Source organism: Neophocaena asiaeorientalis, unplaced genomic scaffold (genome assembly GCF_003031525.2).
Source record: "Neophocaena asiaeorientalis asiaeorientalis breed wild unplaced genomic scaffold, Neophocaena_asiaeorientalis_V1.1 scaffold249, whole genome shotgun sequence".
Lineage (NCBI taxonomy): Eukaryota > Metazoa > Chordata > Mammalia > Artiodactyla > Phocoenidae > Neophocaena > Neophocaena asiaeorientalis.
The window spans coordinates 1,771,120-1,793,390 of NW_020172625.1; positions in this window are offsets into that span (position 1 = coordinate 1,771,120).

Here is a 22,271-nt window from a genome sequence, read left to right on the forward strand (position 1 = left end):
AACCTGCTGCTTCCCAAGACATCCTGCTGCCTCCAAGTCATCTCAGTTTGTCAGCCCAAAATATAAGAAACAGTGCTATTCTATGTTAATAAAGTTACTTTATATTCAGAGCACACAACTGTCCCCTCTACAGGAGAACTGCCTCACAGAAATGGGTGGGATCTGGGTATTATTGCCTGTCCACCCAACACGGTTTTTTTTTACCCAGGTACAGAGACAGGTCTGCTGGGCTGGAGACCCTACTGAAGAGAAACCTCTTATGCACTGCAGAAGCCTCGGAAATTCCCAGCTGAGCGAGCTTGGAGGCCTTTGGAGCTGCTAAAGTGGCAGATGAGATTCCGAATAAGTATCTCTCAGGTAATTGAGGCTGGAGAAAAGACAGCATTCAGAAACTCTCGGTACACCCCCATTTCCCTTTTAAATTCTTCTTTCTCTTCTCTTTCTTTTAAGGTGATTTTGTCATTTTGAAAAATATGTACAAGAGGGGCTTTTGTTATGTAACAAATAACCTTAACATTCAGCGGCTTAAAATAATAAACACTTATTTGGTTTGGCTTAATAAACACTTATTTGGGGGTTGGCAACGTGGGCTGGGCTTACTTCTTATCTCAGCGAGCCTCACTTATGCGTGTGCAGTTAGCTTCTGTGTTCGCTGAGAACTGGCCGGTCTAGGACAGCCTCAGCTGGGATGCTTTGCCTCTGTGCCACATGGTCTTCCATCACCCAAGAGGCCAGCTTGGGCTTGTTAACATGACAGCTGGGCAGGGCTAAGAGGGAGAGAAAGCCGAAGTATTCTTGAGGCCAAGAGTTTGGAAATGTCACACTGTCGTGTCTGCAGAAAACTACTTACTGGCCAAAGCAAGTGTAAAGCAAGTCCAGAATCAAGGGCAGGGGAGAGAGATGCTGCCTTTTCATGGGATGAACCAGAGAGTCATGGTGTGCAGTGATGTGATATAGGGAGAGATGAAGAGTTATAGCCATTTCCACAATCTACCACACCCTGGGAGTTCCAAATCGCAAGCTGCTTGGGGGCCACTGGAATACTTAATATGAGAGGCGAGATTCAGCCTAAGAAGCAAATGCATCAGGCAACTGAGGGTGAATAAAGACCAAGCCTTCTGAAGGTATTTTAAAACATTTCTTCCTCTCTTTCCTTTATGGTGACTTTGTCATTATGGAAAACATCAGAAAGTTGTCTGCACGAGAGGCACTTTGAGGGAGGAACGCTTCCTGGATTGGCGGGATTGTATGGAGGGAGGGTGGCCCGATCGCCTTATTCCTTCCAGCCACCTTAGCCATCTTTGCTGACCATGATGGAATTCCTGGAGCCACAGCAATCAGAATCGATCATGGAGAAGGGTGGCTCGAGTGGCTTGGCTGGGGTGCAGCACAGCTGGCCTCAATCATGCTTCCTAAATGTTTCCTCTCAAGCTTTTAAGGGGCTCATAGAGCTGAGTGCACAGGAATCCAAACAAGCCGTTCAAAACTGGCTCGGGATCACCAAGAGAGGAGACATAAGGCAGGGTGAGGATAATGACCTACTCGAAACTGCATTTAGGAAACTTTTTCTCTGACACGGCCCAGATGGCTCAGACCTCAAAATGCTTCTTTCTTTGGATATGGTGACCCTTGTCGGTGGGGAGCTTGGGACTCCGCCTGCTCTGTGGCTTTCTGAGTTGGAAGGCACAGACTGTGAACAGGGACCACTGCTATCCTTGGAGGAGATTTTATGTATCAATTTTTTATCTGTGATCCGTCAAAAAGAGAAGAGGCTTTGAATTTTATTCGCAGGACCCAAGGAAAGGAAAAGAACACCAGCCTCTTTTCTTAAAGGTTTTCTATTTTCCCTTTTTGACGCAGACCAAGACAGTAGTGAGGCTAAAACAAATGTGGCGTTTCCCATCCTTCAGCATCTTGCTTCTTCCGTAGCTCCCCTTCCAACACAGAGTTAGATTTTTCAATCTGGGGGTATTTAAGAGGAAATAAGTGCCAACAGCTGGATCCCATGCTTAGGTGCTAAATGAGTCTAACCGAACTCCCTTGAACATTTATTTTGTTCCAACTGACAGCAGCCAGAGACGCACGGGGACAAATTGCGAGATCGCATTGCCCTCTGCCTCCTGGGTCCAAGGTGGAGGACTATTACAGCAGGGCCTGGGTGATGCTAGAGGGCTTAGAGAAATGCCATTGAACTACTCTCAGGCGATCGATTGGGATATTAGGGTTTTCAGTTTTCCAGTACTTGGCTCTTTACAATCCAGTTCTATAAAGATTTATGTAGCATTGGGGGATGGTCGAAGATGCAACACATCTGGTTTTGAAGCTGTCAGTCAAAAAATGAGGCCAACTGATGCCTCTGAAGTGTTGGTACCACTCTGCTGAAGTTCTCCCAGGCAGATAAAAGCCCACCTGATGTCTTGGCTCTAAGACTGGCAGACAAGACTGGACTTGAGTTCACAGGTGCTTGTATGACACTTACTATGTATCAGGCGCTAAGCCCTTTACAAATGTGGATTCATTTAATCTTCATACCATAGGTCTTATTCTTCTTATTACACAGACGAGGAAACAGAGCACAGACAGGGTTAGTAGCTTGCCCAAGACAGCACAGCTTATAATAATGGTCAGAGGTAGGGTTTGTGCCCTGGCAAACTTGTGCAGAGTTCATGCCCTTAGCCATATGCTTGGCTGCCTGTCATATTAATGGGAGTTTTTTTGGCCTAATCAGACTCTTTATTTTTTGCCCTGGGTTATTAATTTTGAGTGAGTGGCAAAGAAGAGAAGGGAGGAAGAGAGGGCTAACCCCTCTATGCTAGATGCTGTGCTCAACCCTTTATAGCCACCTCATTTAATTCCCAGAACACTGCTGTGAGATATTCTTATCCACAATTTAGATACGACACTCAGAGACTCAGAGAGGTTAAGTGACTTGATGTATGACACACAGTTAGTAAGACATGGGGCTGGGTGGTGACCTAAATGAGAAGGAAATCCAAAAAAGAGGGGATATATGTACACATATAGCTGATTCACTTTGCTGTACAGTATAAACTAACACACTATTGTAAAGCAACTATACTCCGATAAGAATAAAAATTTAAAAAGACATGGGGATGGGATGTGTCCTCAGCTTTTGTGGATCCCACAGCCCATGAGAGCTCCCACTACATTGGGCTGGTTATCTGCCTTCGTTAGCTAAACCTTGTATCAGCTTCCAAGAGCTAAGAATTCACTTCCTGGTTTCGGATCTCTCAGTCCTGGATTGTCTTTCTAGCTCATTCTATTTTGTACTCAGGGGAAACAAAAAGATTTGAGGTTTTGAAGCTGTGTGAAATCTAGCCAAAAAACCCCAAAAAAACCCCAAAACAATAACACTTGCAAATCCTGTCAGTTTTGCATCAAAATACCATCTCAGAGATGTCTAACTAAGTCTAATGTGCTACTTCCTTTGACTCTTGTACTGCCATAGGAACTTACTGATGGATTCACCTGTTAGATGAGAATAATGTCATCTCCAAGTTCTTTCCTTTTTAATGATGGTAGGAACACTAGAAAATAAAGATTTCAATAGGCATCCCCGGTCTAAGTTATTCCTGCATATGTCAGAGAGGCTAAGACCAGTCCACCTCTCTTGGTTCTGTGGAATTTCACTTTGCACTTAACGCTGGATGGACATCCTGCAGGTTCCCCAAAGAGGACTTGCTACGCTGGTGGGAGACTCCATCACTGCTCCCAGAAAGCACGCCCCAGAGGGCAGCGGTGGCATCATCACACGCAAAGGAGAATGTAGAAAGCTTTGGCAGTCCTCCAGGGACCAGCAAGTCCTTCAATGTGATTTCCTGAAGAGAGCGGACTTCTTTAAGGGTTGAAATTCATGTCTTAAACTGATGTTTTAAAAGCCTCATAAAATAAAGCACAATACCAGAAGAAAAACAACAAATTCTTTCCCCCTTATTGCATTTTGCAGGTCATGAGTGCTTTCAGGGATCTGATTCTAATTTTGACCCACACCTATAAGGTAGAGAGACCAGGCATCATTTTACAGACAATGGAGCTACCGAGTTCAGAGAGGTAACGTGATTTGCTCAAGATCAAACAGCCAGCAGTGATGGAGCAGAGGCCTGGGTTCGGGTCGTCTCACTCCAAATTCAGCAATCTCTGCAAGACAGCTTAATTTGCTTTTATATGACCTATAAAGTAATGATAGCAATAACGAATTAGGGTGAAATTCGTTTGACTATTGAATAGCTTCGTGTTATTATAAAACACAAAACAATAAGAATTGTTGACTTTTTTGTGCTGTTACTATGTGCTAAATGCTTCATGCATATACTTTATGTGTATCTGTTTGACCAACACAAGTGTTTACTATGATCCAGATGTTGTGCAGAAAGGCAGGGGTTATTTGTTGCATTTTACAGTTGCTTCATCTGAGACTGAACAGGAAATAAAATGACATCCCCAACACACTGCCAGTATGCAAAAGAATCAGGCCCCAAACTCTGGTCTCATGACTCCAAAATCCATAATCTAAACCATTTCACAAATATATCGATCAACTAGAATTACCAACTTTTTAAGAATGAGGAGACAATAGCTGGCTTTGAGCCATCATTTTTGTGCCTGTAACACAGTTCTGGTGAAAACCAAGAGAGAAATATACATTTTCCCCCTATGTGACCTGATGCTGGTTGGCTATTGCACGTTCCTCCTGTTATTTGTAGTAATTTCTAGTACTCTTGGATCTGTTTCAAGAAATAAATTCTAGTAATTGCATTTTTACAGCGTTAATTATTTTACAAAACATTTTCTATGTGGGCCCTGTCAGTGCTCAATAAATAATCATACTAGTAATTATCATGACATATTTGACACCTATGGAAATGAGGGGCTGTTAACCCAGCCCACATCCAGGCAGGGCTGTCATGTGGAGACACAGTGAGGGGGGAGGCTGACTCCCCAGGGACCCTGTCACTGTCCTTGGGTCTAACTCACAGTCTGCTCACACCTCGGCCGTGTGTAAATTTCCATAGAAATCTGGGGATGCTGGGAGATCTGGTTGTCGAAGTCTGGTTCATAGAAGGGACTCCATGCTGCTGCCCACATGCACTTGGCCAACCTTGGAGGTCCGCTGCAGCTTTTGTGCACAGTGCCCTAGTGGCTTCCTACTCCAGCTCTGGAATTCACTGCTGGAGACCTCCCTCTGGCATGGGAAAAGCCAGACGGTGAACCAATTAGAGGCCGGAGTTGGTAGAGAAATAACCCAGTTTCCTAAGTGTCATCTATACAGACAATTGCCCATAGCTGTGGCTTGATTATTAATATACCATTCCTTGTGGCTTTATTCTCTTCACTACTTCCTCATCATACTTCAGGGCTCACCTCCCCAAAATACCACTTGCAAGCAAATCTTTGCCTCAAGTTGTGTCCCTCCTTAGAGGGGAGAGGTCTCGGAATAAGACTGCCTCCTTAATCTGGATGATTCTGCCTTATTCCCATTATACCCATTGCTAGTTCAGGGCTCTTGCAGCTTTTCTCCACTCTCGATGGGAGCGGTCCTTCTCTATTGCAAGTCTATTTTTGGCATTCTCAGACTTAGAACCATTCATTGGTTCTTACCTGTGCCTAGGCAAGAGTTCCAGCGCCTTGGACTCAGCTGGGCGTCAAAGGCGCTCCGCGATCTGCCGACTGTGTATCCCCCCAACCTCCTCACTCAATCCTCCCCTCTTTCTGTCTTTGGCTCCGGCTGTATCGAGCCACCAGCCCTACTCTTCTCCTTCCAGGCCTTTGTACAGGATGTTGCCTGTGCTTTTCTGGCTTCCTCTGCCTCTCTCTGACCACTCATCCCCATCTTTGGGACCTAACCCTCCCTTGTCCTCCAGGCTTCCAGCTGGATGTCACTCCACTGGTGAATGAAGTTCTTCCAGACCTTCCAAATCTGGGCGGGGGGGTGTCCTGTGACATCTTGTAGCAACTTGTGCCAACCAATCTCTTTGTGCCTTATGGCTCTGTTCTGTCGTAGTCTTTATTTGTCTCCCTCACCACCAGAGTGTAAGATCCTTGAGGGCTAGACCTGCCTTTTATGTATTTATTTAGAAACTCAAATCTTTAATCAGAGAACCAACACACAGACATGAAGGGCATTTCTACACTGGCCTGCGGAACACAGGTCATTCATTAGTTACATAGATCCTCCCCTCTGCCCCCTTCCCCTACCCCCCCAAACACAATGGCTGTTGACTTTCCACAGGGCCTCTGACCTCCATCTCTAGTGTCAAAACTCTTCGTTGAACGCACTTATCAATTTGAGTTCCCGCCCCTGCCCTGCCCCTTAGGTATATAACAGGCCTATTGCCCAGATACACAGAGATCTCGAGGGCGGGGGGAGTTGGAAGTTTCGGCCATTTGAAAACGAGTATGCTCCCCACTGTGGTGTGAATGGTCAGCCAATAAGTTCCCAGTTTCGATGACAGAACCAAGCAGCACACCTCAAGGTGCAAGGTTTGAAAATCCCAAGGGCCCAGAGCACACACTCCTGAACTCTTTTTGGCACCAAAAATATGAAAGATATTAAAAGTTCAACCTGCCTTTTAATCTTTGAGTTCTTAGGACTGAATACCTGGCATGTGGTAGGTGGTTATGAAATGTGGTCTGAAAGAATTGCTATTGGAATTTATGTTTTCTTCTTTACTGGTGTGGTTGAATCCTTTCCCCTGCTTATGTCCCACATGTATACATATTTTTTAATTTTTTTCTGTGAATGGTCTGCCAGGCCATTTTATTACTTGTTTTCCCTTTTCCTGTGGTAACAAGGCACCATGCATCATTAGGAATGCCTCCCAACGGATCCCATGTGTTTCAGTCCTCACCAGTGAATACCTGTCTTCAGCCCGCGGGTTAAAAAGCTGCTCACTCAAGTCCTTCTCTGTGAACCAGGAAGAGTGCAGTACCATTCCTGGGAAGTCCCACCTCGGCCCCCAACCAAGGCGACACCAGGAGAGGCTTTTCATGCATGATACCCCTGACAGGAACATTCCAGGTAAAGGTGTTTCACGTTTATTAAATCTCTGATCTACACTGCCAGTTGTCTGTACTTGTGTTCCAGCTCCCTGGCTTTGGGTTATTGCTCTGAAGTTCAAGACTGGCTCTTGAATGAAGCACCAATGTAACGTGCAAGTTTGGCCAAAATGGCAGACTTTGGAGGAGGACTGAATAGCCTTTATCCTCATCAGGCGAGATTTCCCTGTTCTCAGAGCTTGAAAATGGGAGTGACTCAGAGGCTCAGGACAAATGGTCCTGAAGAAGAGCTGCTCATTGCACGTCCTCCACGCGCTGTCCCTCCCTTCCTGTCACACAAGTGCTCTCTGAAGGGCTCTTACTGGTCTTGGCTGCAGAGAGCTGAGCCTTCCCAGGCAGCCTCTACAGAGTGGTAACTCCCCACTTCCCAAGATTTCCGGTTTAAGGTTTCAGACACATTCTTTGGGTTCTTTCACTTTTCAGAGTAGCTGAGGGAGGGCTCCAGGGCACGTTCTGGTCCCTGGCTCTAGCTCTCGCGAGTATTAAATGCCGAAAACATATGTAAAGTCTGACACTCAGTAGGTTCTCCGTGAATATTACCTTCTCCCACGGCTCTTGCTGTTGAACGATTCAGTGATGAAATCCCTATGTCAAGGGACAATCACTGCCTACTAGATAGCTACCAGATTTACACCCAGAGAATTCAAGGAGGAGGACCTTCTAGAAACTTCTACTTCCCCAGAGTTTCAGTGCCACTCAGGAAAGGATAAGCAGGTGAAGGGAACGAAAGTTAAGCTCTGTATTATTAGCACACAATTTCAAAAATAATGCTAGTCATGACAGTGATAGCAATTATAATAGCTACTTCACTAGATGCATGGAACACGCTGGAAACTTTAACCTGGGTTACTTTATTCTTTACAACATCTTTTCAAAGTTGGTGATTTCGCCCTCATTTTACTGGAGAGGAGGAGACTGAATTTTGGAAAAGTTAACGTCAACTGAATAGTTTGCGGAAGGGGGTACAGTCAATAAACGGTGCTGTTTCTCTCCTTCCCACCACTGCTGTTCAAACCCCCTCTGTCAAACTCCACTTTCTCACCTCCTGAGATATCTCGGCCGATCCCTTAGCTTTCCAAGTCCTTTTCAGCTGTTCAAAAAGCCTCCATTCCAGATTTTTTAAAAGCCCAATTAAATCTAAATCAAACATCAATTTCTCATCCAAATAAAAGCTTTTCTTTACCCAAACTCAGCCTGAAACCAGGCTCTAGAAAGTACAGCAGAGAATGAATGCTGTGTGGTGTGTTTTTTAGTACTTGTGCTTCCCCTTTCTCTAGGTCAAGGCAGGAGAAGGAACGAGGGGCAGATTGTGAGCGCATCTTCCAGGGTTGTGTTTGGGATTCTCTCCTGGATGCTGAATGTCCTCTATTAAGGCTTACGCCCAAATTCTAACTATATATGAAAGGCTTTATGATTTCCGCCCGACACCCCTTTAACTCTTTTATTTCCTCCCACTTCACTTATCTTAACCTTCTCCCAGACTTGCTCCATCCCTCCCCTTGGCTCCAGGGCCTTCTGACCTTGTGCACTTTGACTTCAGAGATGGATCCTCCCACCGTCCACTTATAACTCTCGCTCTCAGTTTATTTCTTTGGGGGCTGACACACTGACAGGCAGCCCTTGTGGACAGAGCCACTCCTGACATTTGTGAGCTCCAGGCAGAAGTACAAATAGAAGCCCATAACTTTAAATATGTAGGTGTTTCTAAACATTTTAAATCAAGCTAAAAATTATTTAATAAAATGTGTTCTGTCCTAACCTGGACAGCCAGGCAGGCTTGCATCTAGAATTCTCACACTCCTTGGAATTTCATGTTAGAAGCTGGCTCCAAGCATAAGCCCCCAGCCCACTGTTAACCTCTCTGCTATCCTTGGCTATTGCAAGCGGTCTTACATATAGGCATGTGGGCACCCTCGCCCTCCCAGCCACCAGCAAAAAGCTAGCCCTGGAACACCCAGTGGGCCTAGGCATGTGCACATGGTGATGGGTCTACCCGTGAAGTAGGCTTGACTTGGGGCCATTTGGGAATGGAATTCTGCAGTCTCAGTGACCCCAGTCACGATTTACAAGAGAGCATCTTCTCCAGGGGGGCATGTCTCTAAAGTGCACGTGTCTCCTTGGCCTCATGAACTGTTTCTCTAAAGAAGAGGAGCATGGCTGGAGGAAAGCCAGAGGAGTCCATTAACGCTCAGGGGCCAGGGCAGGAATCCCTCTTGAACACAGGCCTTGCAAGACAACTCACACCCACCTAACATCCACAGAATTCACTCAGCCTATGGAAAAACTCAAACATTATGGCCCTGCAGGTTGCTCCTAAGAATTTTGGTTCTGTGTTCTCATAGTTACACAGGTGAGCCTACAGCTGAGATCTCTGTCTTCCTTCTCACTGACAACCAAATTTCTCTAAGGGCGTCATAGGGATCCCCCCTCACTTGCCGTGAACTTAAGCAATTTCTCTTCACCGCTATATCCCTGGTGCCGTGAACTATGCTTGGAACCTAATAGGGGCTCAACTCAGATTTGTTAACTAGTTGAAGGGGTGGAAAGCAACCCTTTCCCTCACCCTCCTGGGGAATTTCCTCCTAGGACACAATGTTCTTCAAAGGTTCTTTCACACAGATCAGTCTCCTCGATGCATCCCAAGACTTATCTTATTTGGGGATGATGGGCTATGAGTCACAGGGCAATTTAAGCCATCTCTTGGCCTTGCAAGAACGAGCAGTGTGGGGGCTGGGTCTCTTCTTTGGACTTTAGCTGGAATTCTAAGACAATAGGAAAGTTGCATTCAGCAAGTTCCACATAACTTGCCTAGTTCATACAGCTATAGTGGCAGAGAGTCATTTGAACCCAGCACTGACCAGTTCCAAAAGACATTCTCTTTCTTTATGCCAGGCTGCATCCAGGACCCCATTTCAACAAGACAGGTTGGGGCTTGGGAGCCTGCATGAGCACACTGCCAATCACACGTGGCTGCGAGCGGCCTGACTTCTGCCTGCTCAGCACTGGACCTCTGACACTTATGACACAGCTGTTCCCACATCTCATTTGGCGGCTGCTTTACGTCCATCGTCAGACGCTGGCCTCACGGGAGTAGGGCAAGTGCCCCCAGCTAGTTTGAAAGATCAATCAAATGGCTGCACAGATTACTTGGGACTGTCCTGTGATCCAGCAGCGCTGTGATTTGTACAATTAGAACAGCTTTCTCGCCTGAGGCCTTCGAAGAACAATTACAAAAACAAACGGCAGCAGCAGTAGCAGCAGTCGTAGCTGCAGGGAAGAAAAGAAAAAAGGAAAAAAAAAGAAGGAAAGAAAAGGCACCAAATGAGGCAAAGGCCTCTTCCCTCCCCCCCCCCCCCCCCCCAAATCCTTCAGTGGAAGGCAGATGCGTTTTTTCATCCGAGGCCTCGGAGAGTCAGTTTCATCAAGAAAAATAGCAGTTAGCTTCCCACGTAATTACGACAACAGAGACTAACCCCTTATTTAATAATTCTTCCGACATGAATACGCCCGTAAGGTTTTCTCCCCCGGAAATTTTCCCTATTAATGGTTGGATGACCTATCCAAGCCAGCAATTCTGGGCTGGTGAAAGTCAGGCTCTTGGTCTGGCTGATTGGAATTTGGCGCCTGTGCTGCTCCTTTGTGTCCTGCCTCAGCTCCTTGACCGTCACCTTCAGGCACTCACGTTCCCCCGCTAGAAGCACTGCTGATGTATCTTTCCTAACATTGATGGCTTCCATACCTTTTAGTTTTCAGAGTATGGTACTTCATTGTCCCATTGCCCGAATGAAGACCATTCCCAGAGAGTTGAATAATAATATCTCAAACCAGTGTATATAATTTATAGCGGGAAATCCTGTCATCCTCATTTTGTAGAGAAAAGAAAGGAAGGGTCAAGAGGCCAAGAATAAAGCTAACCCAAGTCGGGTCCTCTTGTTCATATGACTGCTGTATCAGTTGCCGGGTGGGGAGAAGATTTCCCAGTTTCTCATGCTACAGCATATGTTACCAAACTCTGAAATGTTGTTCAAGGGAAACAAACACACACACAAATAGAGAGGGAGAGGTTGAGGGGGGGCGGGCGGATAGAGGGGAAGAGAGAAAGAGAGAGACTGGGAGAGAAGAGGAGAGAAAATCTGTTTATGATAGAAAAAACAGAAATACAGAAAGAGAAGAACAAAAATCACCCCAGAGTCCCAGCAGGCAGTGATAGCCCGTTAGTATTTTGATTTATATGGCTTGACACCCTTTGTGTCTACATATACATAATTTCAAAATTGATGTCATACCAGAAATGCTGTTTTTAACTTGCTTTTCATTTACTGGTATTTTATGCACATCTTCCTCACGTCCATAAATACAGAAATTTCTTTGTGATAAACATCTGATTTACAAAGTTCAAAGAATGAAAGACAGCTAAGCATTGGAGCTAAAGCACGTCAACTCTGCCTGCCACAGTTAGAAAGTACTAGGAGTCACTTTTATGGTGTCCATCTGGATTTGTGAACAAGTAAGTTTCCAAACAGGTTTTAGAAACCAATGAGCTCATTACTTGAAGGACTGTCTCTAGAATGTTCCCCCATCTCTTTGTAGGCTGTGTTTTAGTCCATTTTATGGGTATGTTGTAGTTTGAACAGTTCCTTCTTGTTGGATGTTTTGTGATCATAAACCTTTCTAGGATGGTACACTTTTTAATTTTTATTTTGTAACAGATCTTTATTGGAGTATAATTGCTTCACAATACTGTGTTAGTTTCTGTTGCACAACAAAGCTAATCAGCCATATGCATACACATGTCCCCACATCCCCTGCCTCTTGAGCCTCCCTCCCACACTCCCTATCCCACCCCTCTTCGTCACTGCAAAGCGCCGAGCCGATCTCCCTGTGCTATGCTGCCGCTTCCCACCAGTCAACTATTTTACATTCAGTAGTGTATATATGTCGATGCTACTCTCACTTCACCCCAGATTCGGCCTCCCACCCCATGTCATCAAGTCCATTCTCTATGTCTACCTCTTTATTCCTGCCCTGCAACTAGGTTCATCACTACCATTTTTTTTTTTTTTTTAGATTCCACATATATACGTTAGCATATGGCATTCCTTTTTCTCTTTCTGACATACTTCACTCTGTATCACAGACTCTAGGTCCATCCACCTCACTGCAAATAACTCAGTTTGTTTTCTTTATGGCTAATATTCCATTGTCTATATGTGCCACATCTTCTTTATCCATTCATCTGTCGATGGACATTTAGGTTGCTTCCATCTCCTGGCTATTGTAAATAGTGCTGCAATGAACATTGTGGTACATGTCTCTTTTTGAATTATGGTTTTCTCAGGGTATATGCCCAGTAGTGGGATTGCTGGGTCATATGGTAGTTCTATTTTGAGTTTTTTAAGGAACCTCCATACTGCTTTCCATAGTGGTTGTAGGATGGTACACTTTTTAAAAAAATTTATTGAAGTATATTTGATTTACAATGTGTTAATTTCTGCTCTACAGCAAAGTGGTTCAGTTGTACATATATATTCTTTTTCATATTCTTTTCCTTATGGTTTATCACAGGATATTGAATATAGTTCCCTGCGTTATACGGTAGGACCTTGTTTATTCTAGGATGGATACACTTTTTCACACACCTTTGTCACTGTCTGATAATGCTGATTACTCAGCATCGTTGGACTGTAGTTCAGGGTAGGGATCAGAAGCTTTTTATTCCAAAGGCGAGTGGCCAGGGGGAGTCAGTAACCCACCCTTGCGCTCTAGCGGCTAAGGGTCCTCCAGTCCCTCCATAGCTCTATCATTTTTGCGAGTCCTGGTGGTTGCACCATTAGATGCACAGTCCTTTGGATTAAGTCTTTGTCCTCTATGAAATGCAACTGCCTCAGGAAGAAAGCATCTCCTGAGAGTACACTCTGATGCAAGGATACCCCTTTATGGTGACTCATATTGTTGATGAGTCATAAAGAGAAGTAATGGAGAAAAGTTGTTACCAATGTGGGCTCTGGAGCCAGCCCATCAGGGTGATTACTAATGTTACCACTTACTGGCTGGGGCAAACGTGATCAAGTTATTTAATGCCTCTGTGCCTCAGTTTTCTTATCCATATAATAGATATAATGATATCACTTAATGTCACAGACTTGTGAAATCGAATGGAAAATGCCTACCTAATACAGCGCCATGAACATAGACATTTGCTCGATAAATGTTACTTATTAGCATCCCAATGAGACTATGATCTCTGAAGTCAGTGATTATATAATTATTATAGTGGAGGCCATGGTGCCCTGCAAAACCCCCTCAGGACCACTGCTTCCTTGCATGATGGCAGCTTCTTAGGGCAAACATTAGCCACTCTCTGCCCAAGGGCTTTCTCTGGTCTCTAGAGTGCGCCCAGACCACATGCAGGGCAGGCTAGGGAGTCGAGGTCCCGGGAGCAGCCCTCACCAAACCAAAATGGGGAGTGGTGGATATACAGACATATACATCTTCCTTGCCCCTCAGGGAGGACAAATATGGGGCATGTTCAACGCCACGTCCCAGAGGGCTTCAGCAGGATTGAGCCCTCCTTGTCCTGGTAACTTGCTCATTATACCCTCTGCACTGGCATTTACTGTCATCCATTTACCATCTAGCCTCACCTCTCCCACATGAATGGAAGAACCAGGGGAACGTCTCCCAAGGAAGCCTGAGGAATCCAACACAAGGCACGTATCAGGATTCTTTGAAGATGCCACAGGAGCAGGGGGCTCAGTACCTATCACCTTGGGGTTTACCAATAAATATTTGCTTAATAAATTAAGTGCCTCTAAGAGAGTGCAACTTGGACGTGTGGCTTTCTGCTCATTTATGGGACTTCGTTACTGACTACTGTGCTCTGTCACCTCTGTCACCTGGAAAGCACGAGGGCCATCTTGGGGAGAAAGATAATTCTCTCAGTAACTATCCTTTCTCATTTTTTGACCCTAACGTGAGTCTGAGGAGAGAGTCTAATTCAGGACTTGCAAATCCAACGGCCTATGGGGGCCAGACAGGCCAGCCGGGCGAGGGAAGCGAGCCAGTTCAAAACCGCAGTGAACTGACATGTGGCTGTAGTAAAAGGAGCAACCTCTCAGCTCCAGCTACTCGCTGCCATGCAGGAGGAAGGCCCTTTGTGCCTACATCTTCTGTCTCTTATTATTCCTCACTGTGTACTTCTGTGTCAAAGAGCCTTATTCTGAGTTGACAGCTAATTCCATTTTTCCACAAGCATCCTATCCATGGGCACAAACACTCCTCATCAATGGCCTTCCAATATATTATCTCTGCTCTAAGCAACGACCCAAGTTCACCTTAGTCACCACAAAGACTCATTTAAATGCTAAGGGAGGCCACAATACCTGTCCTGGTTTCCATAAGGCTCAGAGAAACTGCATTCTAACTGGGGATCATCCTTCGTTTCAAACCTCATCTCTCTTCACATTATGTGTGGCCGAGTTCATTTGCTTCCCCATGCAGACAGACACTGATCTAGAATTATGTGAGGAGGTTTCATTTCCAGATCTCATGTAAAATTAATTTTCATAACTCTCTCAGTTTCTGCCTGTCTATACATATCTTTCTTCATTAACCACTGAACTGCCTCTGTCCCATGTCTAGGAGGCAAAGATGGCAGGCGACTTTTAAGTATGAATTAGCAAAATCCATCCTGGAGACCTCAGCTATTGGTCTCAGAGTCTACCTTGCTGTGCCCTTTAAAATATTAGCGTAGCACTGAAACAACACAACAAAAAAAGCATTAAGTTCCATTATGAATAATTAAATCAAATGCAATCTTAGAGAATATTGCTCTAGTGAGAGATGCTTATGTGTTTCTGAACCCACAATGGTTCTTTGCCCAAGTTTAATAAGTTTTTTGATGGTATAAAAGAGGCTTTAAACTCGCAGGAAGGCCTTCTCACAGGTACCTTGCTCCGAAGAGCAACTGTTCTGTGGGAACAGTTCTATTCTGCTGTGATTTTGAAACATTCCCTAATTAAGTTGGGCCCCCTCCACCTACAGCTTACATTTGCCAATTGCTTCCTTCTGAAATCGGCCCTAGGTACCAGCCCACTGAACATCTGCTTTTGTTCCTGCTTACATGGGTCAAGTGGAAGGTTCTACAAATGAAACTCATCATTTAGTTGGGGTCTCCAGGGCCATTCCCTATGGGGGCTTTTCTTTTGCTGTTCTATGTGTTGGAGAGAGGTTTGTTTATCCCTTTCTTTTTTAATTAAACTACAGATTTGGCATTGCTGCCGTAGGGTTCATGCTATGTCAGAAAGCAGGTGATGAGATACTAGATTCTCAGGCGGAAGCAGTGCCCTCAGCCAACCTAAAGGGAACCTCGGTGTAAGGGCAGAAGAGTTTGCAAGGAGATATTGTGCTTCTGCAGAATTATTTGTTTTCATACTGGTGGGCATTTTTTAATACCGTGGTCTTCATTTTTTTTTAAAGCAGTGTAATGCATTTTCTTTTTTCTTTTAACATCTTTATTGGAGTATAACTGCTTTACAATGGTGTGTCAGTTTCTGCTGTATAACAGTGAATCAGTTATACGTATACATATATCCCCATATCTCCTCCCTCTTGCGTCTCCCCCCCACCCTCCCTATCCCACCCCTCTAGGTGGTCACAAAGCACGTAGCTGATCTCCCTGTGCTATGAGGCTGCTTCCCACTAGCTATTCTATTTTACGTTTGGTAGTGTATATATGTCCATGCCACTCTCTCACTTCGTCCCAGATTCCCCTTCCCCCTCCCCGTGTCCTCAAGTCCATTCTCCATGTCTTTATGGAATGCACTTTCAAACAAACTCTTATAGTGTAGGAGAAAGAGGTGGAGGAGGAAGAGGCAGAGCTCTCCCCTGATCCCCCCCTGAGCCTCACAGGAAACCTCCCGGAAGCTCTGGGCCTTACTACTCAGAGTGTGGTCTCTGGGCCACCTGGGGTCGCCCCAGAGCTCGTAAGAGATGCAGAACCTTGGGCCCCACCTTTGCCCGCTAGTATCACAGTGTGCAGTCTACGAAGATCCCCAGGTGATTCCAGTGTGCATTTGAGGACCAGCAGGTTCAAGCTTTGCAAAGCACCGTTAGAAAACGGGTCCAGGGCTTACATCAATTGTCTGATAAAGACAGTCCCAATCACTAGATTCAAAAGTTGTTTAGTTTCTCCAAAACCCGCTCCAAAGCGTGATATTGTAGATGTCTATTGTGAAAATTGAAGTTAATTAAACTTCATTTTTCTCTGTTATATTTTGATATAATGGGAAATAATATTATAGTCAACCTTGTGCATTGGTAGCCATGACTGGCAATATGAGAGACGTTATTCATGGCTCTTTCAGAGAAGAGTCTGTCTCTAACAGGCCCTGAAACCTCTGGGTGCACACGGTTTTGCTTCCTGGATCACTCTCAAGTGATGGAATTACATAACTTTTTGGATAGTTTTTGGTTCTAGATTAACTTTCAGCAAATGGGGCCATTACACCTGACAGTGCCATGACTCGCTCGAGGGAATATACATTAAATGTCCCAGTGGAAACTCAGAGATAACTCTACCATTAATTGATAAGGCTGAGAAATCATTCAGCCCCTCAGTACCTCAGGTCATGCGTCTATAACAAGGTGACCGACATGTCCTGCTTTGCCCTGGCCTTTTCTGGTTTTAGCACTGAAATTCTCTCATCCGAGGAAGCCCTGCAGTCCAGGGAACTCTGGGACCATTAGTCAGATGAGCCTACAAGTGGGGACAGGCATGTTTAATTAATCCAAAACTCTGCGTGTTATGTTGGTGAAAATGGCAAAGCAAGCTCTGACTTTCTCCTGTGCTCAAGTACATGAATTTAAAAAGTGGCTTAATGAAATTGTTTCAACACTTATTTCTTAGATAGCAGTTGCAAATGATTCCAAGATAGGAAACAGGTGTTTCTGCATGGTCTGCTGGCTAGAATGAAGAAAAATGTCCTCCCAGATTACCCTACAGATGATGGACCCAGTGGCTTCTACTTTCAAATGAAAAATACTCTCAGTCCCATAGGCGACAGGATTCCATCTGGCCTAGCTATAATATCCAGAGCTGAAATGGAAATCTCAGTGTCATTTCTAGGTTCAGGCAAAAACCTCACAATGCTTCATGAAGCAATTAAGACAGGTGTGTGCCATCCACACTTGCTGCTTCTGCAGTCAGCACCCTGTCTTCATGGTCCGGAAAATTACTTTTCCTGTGGGCCTCTTTGAAAGCAAACAAATGATCGGACAAGGTATACTTTCGTGGCCACAAGCATCTTAATAGGGGATTCAGGGTTCCCTTTACAGAACTGTCACTTTTTGTATTTTCCACTAAGGAGGAATTTTCCACCCAACGATCCTCTAGTTTACTGTCTTTGGGTCTGGTTCTCTTATAGCTTTAATATAGTCCTGGGTTCTAGTAACATCCTGATATCTGAACACTCTTGTCTTACACAGACCAGGGTGACTGCCAGAATGTGAGAGGCCAGGCTTTCAAAAACTCCAAAAGATTTTTAAAAAATGAAGTGTCATTCATAGAGAACAGACTTGTGGTTGCCAAGGGGGAGGAGGGGTGAGAGAGTGATGGATTGGGAGTTTGGGATTAGCAGATGCAAACTATTATATGTATATGTGTGTGTGTGTGTGTGTGTGTGAATATATATATATATATATATATATATATATATATATACATATATATATATATATATATACAATATAATATATATATATATATACACATATATATATATAGTCAATGTATATATATGTATTATATGTGGATAAAAAGCAAGGTCCTACTGTATAGCATAGGGAACTATATTCAATATCCTGTGATAAAACATAATGGAAAAGAATATGAAAAAGTATATATATATGTAGATATATATGTAACTGAATCACTTTGCTGTACAGCAGAAATTAACACAACATTATAAATCAATTATCCTTGAAAAAAACAAATTTTAAAAAATGACGTGTCATTTGCAATTTTAACTATAAAAATGCTCTTAAGGGAAGCTTAAGATCCTTTAGGCAAATGGATATCAAACTTGGTGAGTACCTGAGAAACACCTGAGAAGTTTGAAAAAATACTGATGCCTGGATCCTACTCCACAGACTCTGATTTAATTAATCCAGAGTGAGGCCTTGGCATGAAATTTTTAAAAGCTTTCCAGTTGATTCTAACATGCTCTAGGCTCTTAGATAATAAAATTAGTCTTTTATATTCCCTGACTAATTCAGTCTTATTTATTTGTTCCTTCTTTCTTTTGTTCATTCATATCTGCTTACTGCCTTTCTATAAATTAATTGATTCATTGATCCATTCATTCATTTATTCCTCTTACTTATTTCAACATTGTACGGTACCATACAACCTACAATGAAAGGATAGAAAACCATGAAGCAAGGTGTTTGTTTGTTTTTTTAAAACCTGGGATTCCTTTAAAATGATCAGATCCAATGATATGATTCCAGGATAAATCACTGTCAGAAATTTTCCCTCAGTCTGAGTTTAGATACTGATAAAATATTTCAATTATTCATTTCCTACCTCAGATGTACCTGAGGGGGGAATATAAATTCTTTTTAATGCATAAATTGTTTTTCAACAATTTAAAAACCAGTTGGTTGGGGTCAACTTTGACTTCCGATTATAGGCTTATGTTAATTCTCTACTTGTATTCATTAAATGTGCAGTTCAATTACTAACACTTAAAAATGTCATCAAACACAGGGTAATTTCTACTATTTGTAATCATAAAGATGATTCTGAATGCTGTGTGAGAAAATTTATTCCTCATTAACAACTCTGTCATTTTGAAATCGCAGAATATTCTTGGATATAAAATACTGTACTTAGAGGTCTGTGCATAATTTGGGGGGTTGCAATGGAACGAGCACTGGACTGGGGGTCTGGTGATTCCTACCTGAGTCATCTTCCAACAAAATAAATCTGATTATGTTGTTGTCCTAGTTTGGTGGGGCTCAAATTTCAGTGCAAATTTTCAGCATCACCTGGAGGGCTTGTGCAGTCACAGGGTGCTGGGCATCCTCTAGTGTTTCTCATTCAGTAGGTCAGTGCGGGAAGTTGAAAAATGTGGGGAACACGCTCTGAGAATCACCGCCTGGCATCTAAACACCTTTGCAGGCTTCCAGTTTCCCTGTACCTTTACTCTTAGGGTGAAGGCTGAGGCCTTGAAGTGTTGCCATCACCTGGGAGCTTGTTGGAGATTCAGAACCTTCGTGCCATCCCGGACCTACTGAGTCAGAATCCGCATTTTAACAAGACCCCTGGTGATTTCTATGCTCAGCAAAGTTCGAGGAACACTAGTCTAAGTCTAAATCTTTACCACAATAGATGGGGCTCTTCAGTATCTGGGCCCACACCCCCATCTCTCGAACCATTTTCTACCAGTTTCCTTGTGTCTCGAACACACTAGCGCTAGTCCACTCTTCCTTGATTCTTCCTTGCGCTTATGGTTCCAAAGTTTTATAAATGCTGTTTCCTCTGCCTGGACTGAACTTCCCCCTTCTTTGAATGATAAGCTCAATTCACCTTTCAAGTCATGGCTCAGATTTCTTCCTCTGTGAAGCTTATTCTACCCTCTCCAAGCAGACAACTTCTTGCATCTCTGCCTTACCACTTACATCACTGTCTTGCAATTATCTGTTTAACGGCACATTCCTCCCTTTACACTAAGAGCTCCCTGACAGTAGTGATATGTCATAATAGTCTCTATATATCCACAATCCCCCTCATCAAGCATAGAGTCTGTGCTGAATAAATATGTCTTGAATGAATGGGTCAAGTAATTGTGACACTTTGGTTAAGTCACAACCTCTGTTTACTCATCTGTAAAAAGAAGGGGGGTGGATTACAGAATCTCTAGCTACCTCCCCTCCATCATTATCGCTCTCTTTATAATTCGAAATTATTTAAAATTTTCTACAAATATTTTTTGAGCAAATAGTAGTGGGCATATGGCCGTAGATAGGACAATGGTAAAGGGCAGAAAGGTGTTATGACTTATATAAGAGGGGACGTTAACTCAGTTGAAGAACCCAAGCTCTCCTTACATTATTTGCATTAATATTTTATTAACCCAAAACAAAGAAGAAAAGTCATTAACTTTCTAAATATTGTTCTTAGAATATATCTTGTTAGGCCCAGGAAAATTACAAGTTAAGAAAATCGGCGAAACTGATAGGCTGTAGAGATGGAATAGACTAGAATCTTCTTTGTGATTCTTAACCTTAATATGACTTTCTAAGTGAAAAGAGCTCTGAATGCAGCAAACAATCTAGAAACTATACTGAATAAGTCTGGCAATGATAGAGCTATTGTACACAATTCTATGGGATAGGGATGTGGCCTGTCTCCAAGATACAGTGTGGCTTAGTGGAGGGGGTTCTAGGATGGTAGGAGCCCCAGGCGCTAGTCTTGAATCTACCGTGAAAAACTACAAGGTCTGGGCTCAGTTTTCTGAACTGTGGAATAATAAGGACGAATTGATGCTTTGTAAACTCAAATATCTGCACAGGGACTCAGAAATCTGCCAGCACCTATGTCAGACAGTAGTGATTTTCAGAGAACGCAATTGGGTGTTTCCTTGGCGGTACAACTATTCATTCTTGAATCACTTGAGTAAATTACATTGTCTCTTCCCATTCCCTCATAATTGTCCCTTCCAGCTGATGGGATTAGAAGGGTCTGAATATATAAGATGGGGTTGAGCCTTGGAGACAGCTGCCCAGGGACAGACCATAGCAAAACAGAGCATGAAGAAGCCCTCCTTCCTCCGATATGTTCTTCATTTTCAGTACAAGCTCAGCTAAGCTGCCGTTCATTAGTTGCAGGAAGAGATATATCATCTGAAGAAGCCCAGCCAAATATTTGATTTAGGTGATTATGCTGCAGGTGTCTCATCAGAACTGCAGTGCCTGGATTACTAATTATTTTTTCTGCACCTAGTGCCTCTTGCAGGGAACACAGAGCATGGCAGGAATCATGAGGGATGGCTCTAATAAATGAGGTCCAGACAGCTGATGCCAGGGGCTGGCTGGAGAAGCAGAAACAGCAAAGACAATGCAATCAGTGGGCAGAGAAGAGGGTGGGCCCCAACCAACAGTTAGACTGGGAGACGTGGTAATAGGAGCTACCTACGGCCACCTTGTTTGGCTTAAAGGAAAATAAGCATCATTTACAAAGTTGAGCCAGAAACGGCTACTCAGGACCACAGACTCCTCAGGCAGGCACTCATATGCCCTTCAGAATACTTCTGTTTTCACACACCTTTCAGGGTGGCGTGAAAGGGCTAACATAATTTTCCAAGCTGCCAAGATCTGCTATGGCAATAATAAAATTTCACACCTGTAGTCATTTTGCAACATATAAAGCTATTGGTTCACTATTTGGTTTCAGCCTCCCAACAAAGTGGGAGATATTTAATTATCTTGATATTGACAAAGGAAAATTATAAGGGCTTAGTGAGAGGAAGTGATTTCTGCAAGGTCACAAAGCTAGGAAATGTTAGGGTCTCTGCTGGATCTTACTGAACTCAAGACCAGGCCCTTTCCCATGTGCTATCTGGCCTCGTAGGTCCACAGATGACATCAGTTCTTCTAGACCTCCGTGAAATGGCCATGTGTATGTGGACAAGCACAAACCTGTCACAGCTTCTTGAATAAATGGTTAAATATAATCTATACCACCATGTATCATGCACCAGTGATGCACAATTTTATACACTTAGCTCAGATTTCTTTTGAGATTCAAATGCACATATCTAGCTACCTACATACTGGACTTGTCTCCTATATAGTTAATGAATCCAAAGCCGCTAGCAACCTTTCCTCCCAGAGCCCCAAACCTGACCCTCTTCTCTATGTTAATGGGACTACCATCCACCAACCTTCTCAAGTTAGAAAACTGGTGTTATTCTTTCTTGTCCCTCCCTTTATATCTTTTTTTTTTTTTTTTTGCAGTACACGGGCCTCTTACTGTTGTGGCCTCTCCCGTTGCGGAGCACAGGCTCCGGACGTGCAGGCTCAGCGGCCATGGCTCACAGGCCCAGCCGCTCCGTGGCATGTGGGATCTTCCCGGACTGGGGCACGAACCCATGTCCCCTGCATCGGCAGGCAGACTCCCAACCACTGCGCCA